Raw genomic sequence first — 10,367 nt, 5'->3', positions numbered from 1 at the left:
TTCCACCTACATGGGACGGAAGGCGTTCGATCATGTCTCCTGGACCCCTGGCTCCTGTCAAAGTTACTGCCTCCATATCCCCCACAGGAGAGGTCTGTGACTATCAGTCACACAGACAATGTCCCAAGCTTCTGGCATTCTGGCTAGACTCCACCCCCACAGTTACCTAGCAACAGCAAGATAGCCCAGCCCACTATAAAAGGGGCTGCTTGGCCCCTCCTCACTCTCTTTAAGCTTTTTTACTCTCTAGCCCTCCTTTTCTCTCCCCCCACTCCACATGGCCATGGCCGGCCTCTCCCCCTCTCTCTTTCTACCTTCTCTCTTTCCCCCTGCTTTCTACAATAAAGCTCTAAAATCATAGGCTGTCTCTGCTCATCAAGGCCCACTGTGCTTGAACAAGGGGATAGGCTTTCCCCTAATGAGTCCCGGCTAATCTCCCACTGAAGGTCTTCCTGTGCTCCAGCCCCAGACAGGACCAAGGACTCTTTTTTGTTGTTGTTTTTGTTTTGTTTTTTTTATTGGGTATCTATTTCATTTACATTTCCAATGCTATCCCAAAAGTCCCCCACACGCTCCCCCACCCACCCACCCACTCCCACTTCTTGGCCCTGTTGTTCCCCTGTACTGAGGCATATAAAGTGGAAAGAGAGGCCCATTAGGACCAAGGACTCTTGCCTGCATGAGAACCATCCAGTGCCCGCCCCCTGCCCTTTCCTCTCTAGGGCCCCGGAGCTGACCGAGCCTCCCCCAGGGCCTACATTCTGTTCTTAGCTCTTCTACAGTGTCCAGCGAGAGATGCCCAAGACTGAGAACCTGATACCTAAGATTGCCCCTTGTCCACCACCTGCCAAGCTGGGGTCCATGGCTTCACACAGCCAGACACCCACCCAGGGCCACATGGAAATCGTGCAGCAGTCCTTCCACGTCCACCTGCCCAGAACACCAGAACTCTGGCGGGGCGTGGGTTTTCTCCCAATCCCTCTTTATTCCCCCAGCACCCACTGCTCTGGAGTTTATAACTAAGATAAATAAACCTAGGAAAGGCCAGGGCTTTATTTTGGTCTCGTTAGATGTGACATCAGGGCATTAAAGCACATATGGCCTTGAATGCCTTGGAACTTATTGTAATCTTGTCCCAGATGCTAAGTCATAAACAATGCCATGTGCAGCCATTTTAGGTTTCTCCTAAAAGGCCTCATTTGATTCCAGGGTTGTGTTCCCCATTGCACCTTAGTCAATGGTTACTGTGAGATCTGCCAAATATCATCTGCTCAGACAAGGTGACCTTGCACAATTCCATGCAGTCTTTGACATCTGGCTTATAAGGATTTCTCCTTCTATAGGAAGGATCATACCCAAATCGCTTTTTCTTCTATAGATACAAAATTTTGTATGAAAATATGTGTGATTAAATAAAACAAAGGACAGAATATTCACTCTCTTGCTCTGTTCAGTGTAAACTCTGTTGCCTTTTGTTGTGAACAGGGAAGAATAGCTAGAATTGATTGCATAGCCATAATCTCATTTGGTAGAAATCTCTTTAATTGTTTCTAAGGTGAAGTCATAATTTCTTAATTGGTACATAATTTATTTTGATGCAAAATCAAGGGTTTCATTGGTATAAATTTCTTCTATAGATACAAAATTTTGTAAATACAGGATTAGATCCAGTCCTTCTATAACTGTTATTTTAATCTGATCTGAGATGTTTAAGCCTGTGAGTCTAGGGCCAAATAGCAAATTCATGGCTCTGAGTTTTGTTAGGGTATTTTCAGATATTTTAATCCAAAATAGCTGAGAGTAGTTAATGGACAACTGTCCAGATTACTTTACATAGAGAGTTGGTTTTCAAAAATGTCAAAAATCCACAGAATGTGACATTTAATGTTATTTATTCACTTGTTGTTGAGACTAGTCTGCTCCTGACAGCTTTCCCTGTCTTGGATTCAAAGAAGAAATTGAGCATCTATGAGTTACTCCAGTTGTAGAAAGACAGCCATTAGGCAAGAACAGACTCATGGTTCATCTACAGACATAATACTGCCCAAAGAGAGAACACAATTATAGGTGAGGACAGTTTGGTCCTGCCAAGACAAAATAGGCTAGTCCTTAAAATCCTGTTTCTCTAAGGTCTATTACATGGCTCTGGACCAGAGGCTGAAGACCAATGCTTCAACATTCTGAAGTAAGGGACTGTCCAGGTGATCAGCGGTCTCTATAAATTGGCTAAGTTTTGGAAGCTGTGTTAGGCTTCCTATATATTTTCAGTTAACATCAGTCATTCTTGGATTTCTAATGGGGTTGAAGACTTACAGTCTCATAAGCCAAACCAGGCTATTTACTTTGAGAGAGTAGATTTGAGAGGATGGTTTTCAGATGGCATTCTATCTGAAGCTGGGACACAGCCAGGTACAGAATTTTAAAGTTAGGATAGAGGTCAGTGTTCAATTTTATTGGCAAAAATATTAGACTGGGTATTAGGTCTATCTTATACCATATAAATTACAAAATGATAATAGCTGTGCTCAAATTTTATTTTGAAAGAAAGGGGTTTTTTTTGTTTAATTAAACAGAAGGGGTGATATGTTGCAGGATTTTCCTTGTCCAATTACATTAGTCCAGAGGAGGCCTGTGATTGAACAGGCAAAAGGGAGGCAGAGCTAAGTGTTGCAGAGACAGAGTGTCTCAGGGGAGAGAGGAAGAGGAAAGGAGAAGGAAGATGGCTGCAGACATGAACCCAAGTGGCATTTACCAACCACAAGTAGTCATGGTATTGGAAGGTTAGATTAATTGGGATAAAGCTTTTGTCATTGTCAATTGACTCTGAAGTTGTTGTGTTGGCATCTTATAAATTATGATATTGTTGATACATAAATCTGATTAGTTAATTAAGCTTTAAGAGTCCTGATTTTACCAGGTTAGTGGGTATTGTGTTATCCAACCTTGAGGTTGGTGGTTCTATTTAGTTACGCTGAGGAAGAACTAGTGACTCCTGGGACAAGTGAGCCAGATGCTGCAGGGGCTAGATGGAGAGAGTTGATGGCAGCCGCAGGAGTGCAGGAGAGTGGTCTGGCCCCATGGAGAACTGGTGGGTTCATTTTTTAATATTTCCCGCAACAATGGTCCATAGGAATCTTGATTTTCTTGATGTTAAGACGGTCATCACATTGGCTGACTATGTTGATCACACTTAATTTGCTTTGTGACACAGGAAATGCCAAGTTCGCCAGATGTCTGGGGAAGATAATGAGAGATTAATGATATGGACATTTACTAGTTGCCTCATCAAGGAAAGTTTTTGGGCATACACATAACATAGGAAGCCTAAAGCATTCTTTCTTAGTAAATGATAAGAGGTTCTTGGGCCTCTTGTCTCTGCCAAAAAAGAAAGGAGTGCAAATCTTGGAGAGCCTTTCTAGATTTTTTTAGGGAGCAAATATGGTTTAATTCACGTTAACTCACAAGACTCTTTGTTGACTCCAAGCTACCAAGTAAGCTTGGACTTAGAGCTTATTAGTCAGCTTTCTATCACACTAGGACAGTCCCTAAGATAATCAACTTGACAAAGGAATGGTTTGCTTGATTCATGATTTTGAGAAATACCACCTATGGTCTGTTGATTATTTCCCTTTGCATCTGTGCCAAAGCAGTAAGAAATGAAGACACCTGGTAGGATGAACTTCCCTCCTCATGACTGCTGGGAAACAAAAGAGGGGCGGGCCTAGAAGATCACAGTATCCCCTCTAATATCACAATACTAAACTTCCAATGAGGTAACTTCTTCACACTAAGCTCCACCTCCTAAACGGTTTTGCCATCTGCCTATGCACATTCTGGCTGGTGAAAAAGCCTTGAGAATACTGGCCTTTGGATGAGCACTGACCCAAACTTGAACACTCGACTTGTGTAATGAGCTATATGCCTGCCCTGGGATTTCCGGAAAGTGCCAGTAAGAGAACTGAAGTATATACCTCTCAAATTAGAAAATAGAGGCTTGTCTTCAGCAGTACAAGACCTCTCTCAATTTTAAAAAACGAAGTTTTTAGTATCTTCAGTGGTTACAACTGATTGTCAAATTGACAGGATCTACAATCACCTAGGAGACAACCCTCTGGGTATCTCTGTGACAGTTTCGAGACTGGATCAAATTTGTAAGGCCCTCCCTAATGTGACTGGCACCATTTCAAAAGCTCGAATCCTGAACTAAATAAGAAGGTGAAAGCAAGCTGAGCATGAGCAGTCCTCCCAGCCTTCTTTCTACCTTCAAATGCACTGTGACCAACTGCTTCACAACCCTGCAGCCATGACTCCCCTACTGTGGTGAACTATACCCTCAAAGTATGAGCCAAAATAAACGCTCCTATCTTCAAGTTGCTTTTATTAGGTATATTGTGTCAGAACAAAGAGAAAAGTAATAAATATAATAGCTTTGAAAATGCACCCAATCATGGGATATAAAGTACCTCTCTCATCAGAGCTTCCTATGGAGAAGGAAGTGGTATCACACAATCAAAGGGTCAGTGTGCACACGCAAAACAAGAATATCATGTTTATAATCAGATCGAGATGTCCCAGGGATTTTATATCACATAAATAGGTGACTGATAAGTGACCCGTATTCCCATATCACCTGCCGCTATTGCATGAATGCCTCACCATCAACTTGAACATCTGGTTTGAAGGGTGTTTCCCTGTGAACAATCAAGGAAGTAGAAAATTACCTAGGCTTAGTTCACAGTTGAGTTAACGTGATATGTGGGCATACACCACCTCTAGCCTTACAGGAACAGTTCAAAAGAAAAGTGGCATAAGAACTTTATAGCAGACACCAAAGAAGGCAGAACATATACCCGACCATCTACTGCATAGAGGGAAAGGGGGTCTGGGAGATGCATATGTGAAAGTCCCAGATAACAACCAATGGTCTGGTCTTAAAAAAAAAAAAAGAAAGAAAGCATTTAATACTGAGCATGGACAATGAATGTAAAGAAAACACGTGGGAGGAGGTCTATATATGAACTTATGACAATGGGCTCACATTGTACATCTTTTTATTTCTTAAGAGCATCTACTACCTAAGACTCTCTCAACAACCAGATGGGCAGAGTAGCCACTCAGCTATGCCTCAGCAATGCTATGGCAATAAACCTATTAAGTTAGTAGGGGTGGAACAAGCTACGTTTTTCTTACTAGAACAGATTGTCATAGGTGTACAAAAGTGCCCTAAAGGTCTGTGTTAAAGATTGTTTCTCCAGGATGGCACTAATGGGATAGGGAAGAGGGGTTTGGTGGAAGACTCTTAGATTACTGGAAGTTTACTTGTCAGGGTGGTTGTGGGACCCCAGCTTCTCGGTCACCCTTATTTGCTCAGCCTATGGAGTCACCACTTTTCCTGTCATGATACACCCCACATACCAGAGACCCAAATAAATGGGATTTTTGATCTTAGACTGGACCCTCCAAGACCATGACCAACATGAACTTTTGTTCTTAGTGAGTTCATTGCTATGGGTATTTTGTTTCAGTGAAAGAATGCTGACTACCACACAGATCTAGCTATGCCTACTACTGAATGCCCTGCTTGCTTTCAACAAGGACCAGACATCTATTTAATATCATTTGATTACACTTGACTTCAGCCTAGATGGATCATCAGTTGGCCCTATTAGAAATTTGTATCTACTTCACATATAGTTTCCCTTTATCCAATCTTCTTTGCCAACGCCCTTTCATATACAAAGCTTGATTTACCAACATGCCTCATATCCAACACTGCCTCCACAAAAGGCCTAGTTGTATGATAAAATTTTTCAGAATGTTGTAGAACTATGATGTCCAAAACCACTGAAGGAACCAGGCATTGCTCAAATTAAAAGCAGCTAACAAATGATATAACAGTATGGTCAAGACTCTGGTACTATCCTAGTCCAAGTTACAGGTTGGAGCATTGTCCTTCAAGGTGAAGTAACACACTGAATGACAGTGTTATGTCTGTAATAGCTGCAATACAAGGCTCCAGGCTTCCTCTTTCCATTACTTACAGTGTGCAAGTAACAAAGTATATGTTTACTCTGCCTGGAGACTTGGGATTTATTGGGTTGGATCTCATGGTTTTTCCAGGAGAAATGTTTACCTAGGAGACACTCAAAAGCCTCAGCAAGTCACTATATGCTTTGAACAAATACCAGTGAGAGGACCTTTAAAGGAATTTGATTTTATACAATTGGGTGGGTCTTTTAAAAAGATTGTGAACAGTTGTGCTCAGATGTCTGCTGCTGGATGAGACAGGCAGCTGAAAAGGAAAACTACATGCAGAATTCCAAGAATAAGGATAAGTCATAATCTCGTAAAGTGAATATGACCCCAGGAGAGACTGATACCTGTGTTGTTCTCCTTTTAGCCTTGAGATTCTGTAACATAGATTTGTGAAAGTCAGAGACCAGAGACCACAGAAAGTGAGGGAACATATTTTGAAGACTGGAGCTGCTAGTCTGGCTGGCCCCCTAGTGAACTTATAAACACTGTGGCTAAAGTAGCAGACATGAAGGTTACACACAGGGATTATATATGGTGGTTATATATGGGGGTTATACACAAGGGTTATACATAGAGGTTATACATGGGGTTATACAAAGAGGTTATACATGGGGTTATACATGGAGGTTATACATGGGATTACAGATGGGATTATACATGGGGTTATCTGGAACTTGATCTACTCACCAAGGCAGATCCGGTTAAACCTCTGCTGCATGAAAATGTGCCGAGAGGAGAAAGCACAACCTATTCCTCTCCTACTCTGACCCTTGCTACAACAGACAACATTCTTTTTACCCCAGCACCATGGGGATGGCCACCTGATAGCACACTGTCCAATGGGAGTCACTCCAGTATTAAAGGTAGTGACATTTCCACTGGAGCTCCACTACTGAGTCTTTTCAGTACAATCAAACTTTATGGTACTGCTGTGGTCTGGACTCTTGTTAAATTCTAGTTATTATTGTTGAGTGTATTTACATGTTATGTGGGTGTGTAGCACCATTCACATGCAGAAGTCAGAGGACAGCGCTGTACAGTTGTTCTCTTCTCTCCACCTTCCTGTGGGTTTCTGGGACTGGTTTCAGACTGTCAGGCTTGAGCAGCAAGCACAGTTACCCAATGAGCTATCTCACCAGCACTGATCTCACAGTCTTGGATCCATTCTCAGTAACAGTCCTACATATGTAGAAATAAATGGAAAACAAACTGCTCACATGGGTTGAAGGGGCTGCATTTACTAGTAGGGTCTCAGCACAATGCAGGGTATCACAGATAAGATCCTCAGCTTCATGCTAATATGCCCGTATTTCTCCACCACGACTTCTGCATGCCTCTAGTTCTCATTGAAGATAAGTTATGCATTGTGTAACTTACTCATAGAATTAGGCTTTGGTTATAGTTTCCTGAAATCTTAGCCCTGTGACTAAACTCTGTGAAAGACTTGTCACCTGCTTTGTCTGTTTGGTTTGGTTACTTTGGTCTGGTCTGGTCTGGTCTGGTCTGGTCTGGTCTGGTCTGGTCTGGTCTGGTCTGGTCTAGTTTGGTTTGTAATGGAGAACTAGCACTTCTGGTAGTGTAGAGTCCTGGTTCCCTTTGGTTCTTAAGCTGGGAATCCAGAGCATTGAATCCATCACTCTCACCGGGTTTTCCTGCATACTCTATCATAAGCTGTTTTCTTCCAAGTGGAGGCAAAGGCTTAGCCACATAAAACTCTGTGTTCTCTAGACGCTTGGTTATAGAGGAAAACACGTTCTCCATGGACTGTGATGAGCTATCAGAGTAGCTCCCTTGTTGTGGTAATGGTTACTAATGGTTTAAAGTCAAATCAGGTTAAGAAAACAGGCTCAGAGAGCCCAGCCTTAGGGTTCTCCAGTAGCAAATGCAGCCTCACTCAGGATCTGACTTAGGAGTAGCCTATCAAGGCTGGTGTCTACACTAAGGATGCCGCCTAAGCTGCCTGTGCACAGCAACAGCTTTTGTGTATGAAGTGACCCTGGGATCGTCAAGGGTTTGCAGTTGAAGGAAAAGACAAGTACTTCAGTTGTCATCTTAAACATTCCCTCATAGGTTCATCTTGTGGCTTGGTCCCAGCCTGGAGATACTAGGTGAGGATGGAGCCTGTAAGGGACTGGACCCAGTTGGAGAGACATGCCTTTGAAGAAGGAGGTACTGGGCTAGCACTCTCTCCCCATCTTCCTGTCAAAGTGAGCAGGTGTGTTCTGTCACAGTCTCCTAGCCACAGGGGACTGCCTTGGCACAGGCACAAAAGATAGGCAAAGTGAGCATGAGCTAGAATTTCTAAAGCTGTTACCTAAAGTAAACCTTCTCTCCTTACACATTCATTTCTTCAGGTACTTTGTCACAACAATGAAAAATGGAGTTACATTACAGACATGTAGTAAAGAAGACATCAACAGCACATTAGAACTTGCACCTGTCTCTCACTGTCATGAGCTGCTGAGATGTAACCCTCCTTCTGGAGATACACATATACCTAGCCCATGACACAGGGAGACTTGACAGAGAACATACAAGAAAACCATCCTGTCAAACTACATTAAAATCATCCTAAAACTGTTAACCCTGTTTTTCATCTTTCATATGAATATTTTAAAACCTAATATCACCTAAAATTATAAACTAACATTGATTTTATCACGATCTTTCCAAAAGTGAATAATATATTTCCACAGAGAAAATAGACACTTATACTCTACCTAGCATAATATATATATTTTTTTTACATTTTCTAGTATATTTAATTTCAAAAAGATAATTTAGTACATTCTTTTATACACAGACCATACAGGTGATGGGCATATAAAAATATCCTCTACTGAAGATGTACAATGTGGAAAGAAGACTACAAATTCCAAATGCTCCAGCTATGATAGATGTCATACAATAGCATGAAAGAAAGTTTTAAATTAATTTTAAATCAATTTAAAGGACCAAGGACGGCACCCATGCATGGAGAAATTTAAGGGTAATATGCTAAGGAAATGTCATTCAAGATGCATTTTGAAGCCTGAATTGAGTTCCTACTAAAGACTAGGAAAAGATCCTTAAAAGCAAGAGAGAGCAATGCAATATAGGAAAATGGCATATTTCAGAGGAAGCATAGAACGGCTGCTTCAGGAGCAGCTAACTATTGCATATTGGCAGGAATGTGGGTGGATTTAGGAGAGTAGAACAGCTGATTAAAGGGATTGGTTGGGGAACTTACACTGGCTTAGGAGTGGTGGTGTTTTCAGTGGTCCATAGAGGTGTGCTCACTGCTTTTCCTTTTTTTAAGAAGTATTTTGTTTCATCTTACGTGTGTGAGTGTTTTGCCTACATATATGTTTGTGTATGCCCAATATATGTGCTTGGTGCCCTGGGAAACCAGAAGAGGACATCATAGCTCCTCTACAAAACTGTTACAGATGGTTGTGAACCACGCCATAAGAAGGCTGGGAAACAAACCCAGATCATCTGCAAGAGCAAGCACTTCTAACCACTGAGCCACTGCTCCACCCATACTGGGAGATTTTGAGTAAAAAAATGACATGGGCAAAGCAGTGTCCACAGACAGTTTCTTTTTCAGGTTCTACAGAAAGAATTGTGAGGGGGAAACTGAACAGGTTTTGGTAACTCAGGGAAAGCTCTAGACTGCAAGGTGGGAAACCCAGTCTGGGCTAACCTACATCTATTTATAGGTGAGTCATTTCTCCTACCAGATTCTTTCTGTTTTTTCCTAAGAAAATATCATGGTGAAGGGATTGTCTCTCAGGTCTCTCTCAGGCCTAGGCAAGCCTCTGTGGTGGGGATGGTGATGTGGGCACTGACTTGAACAACTCAGGAAGGAAATGGAGATATTCAGACTTCTGTGTAAAATGGGTGTGTCAGCTCTGATGTGTAATTTAGGGATCAATCCATTTAAAGAACAAATGGACATCCTATAATGTAGAAGTTATTTCTAAACTTCAGTGCTCCCCAAATCAGACCTAAAATTTAAGGTTTAATGGACCAAATAATTTGTCTACTAATTCGAAATATTTTCAAATTTTGACTCTTAACTATACATCTACCTAAAATATTTCCAAGCCTTAACGAGAAATAGCATTAAACGTGGTTCTCCAAGATGATTTTTCCAAGCCTGGTGTCCTCCATGCAATGGAATTCACAGAATATTTATATTTGTAGCATACGAAAAGATTAAATGATGTAATAGGGTGTTTCTGGGAGAGAGGGAAACCAGGAAAGGGTTACATTTGAAATGTAAATATAGAAAATATCCCGAGAGAGAGAGAGAGAGAGAGAGAGAGAGAGAGAGAGAGAGAGAGAGA

The 10,367-nt window shown here is 41.7% G+C and overlaps 1 long non-coding RNA gene across 1 annotated transcript in view; it reads right to left on the bottom strand.

Moving 5' to 3' along the window:
* Positions 1 to 3,084: 3,084 nt before the first annotated feature.
* The window catches only part of LOC110284665, a 25,472-nt gene continuing 18,189 nt past the window's right edge, over positions 3,085 to 10,367 (bottom strand). Inside the window, exon 3 of the long non-coding RNA XR_002376972.2 lies at positions 3,085 to 3,234. This is a non-coding gene — a long non-coding RNA (uncharacterized LOC110284665). The remainder of the gene's footprint in view (positions 3,235 to 10,367) is intronic.

Source organism: Mus caroli, chromosome 18 (genome assembly GCF_900094665.2).
Source record: "Mus caroli chromosome 18, CAROLI_EIJ_v1.1, whole genome shotgun sequence".
Classification (NCBI taxonomy): Eukaryota; Metazoa; Chordata; class Mammalia; order Rodentia; family Muridae; genus Mus; species Mus caroli.
This window is presented reverse-complemented; position numbering and strand designations above follow the sequence as displayed.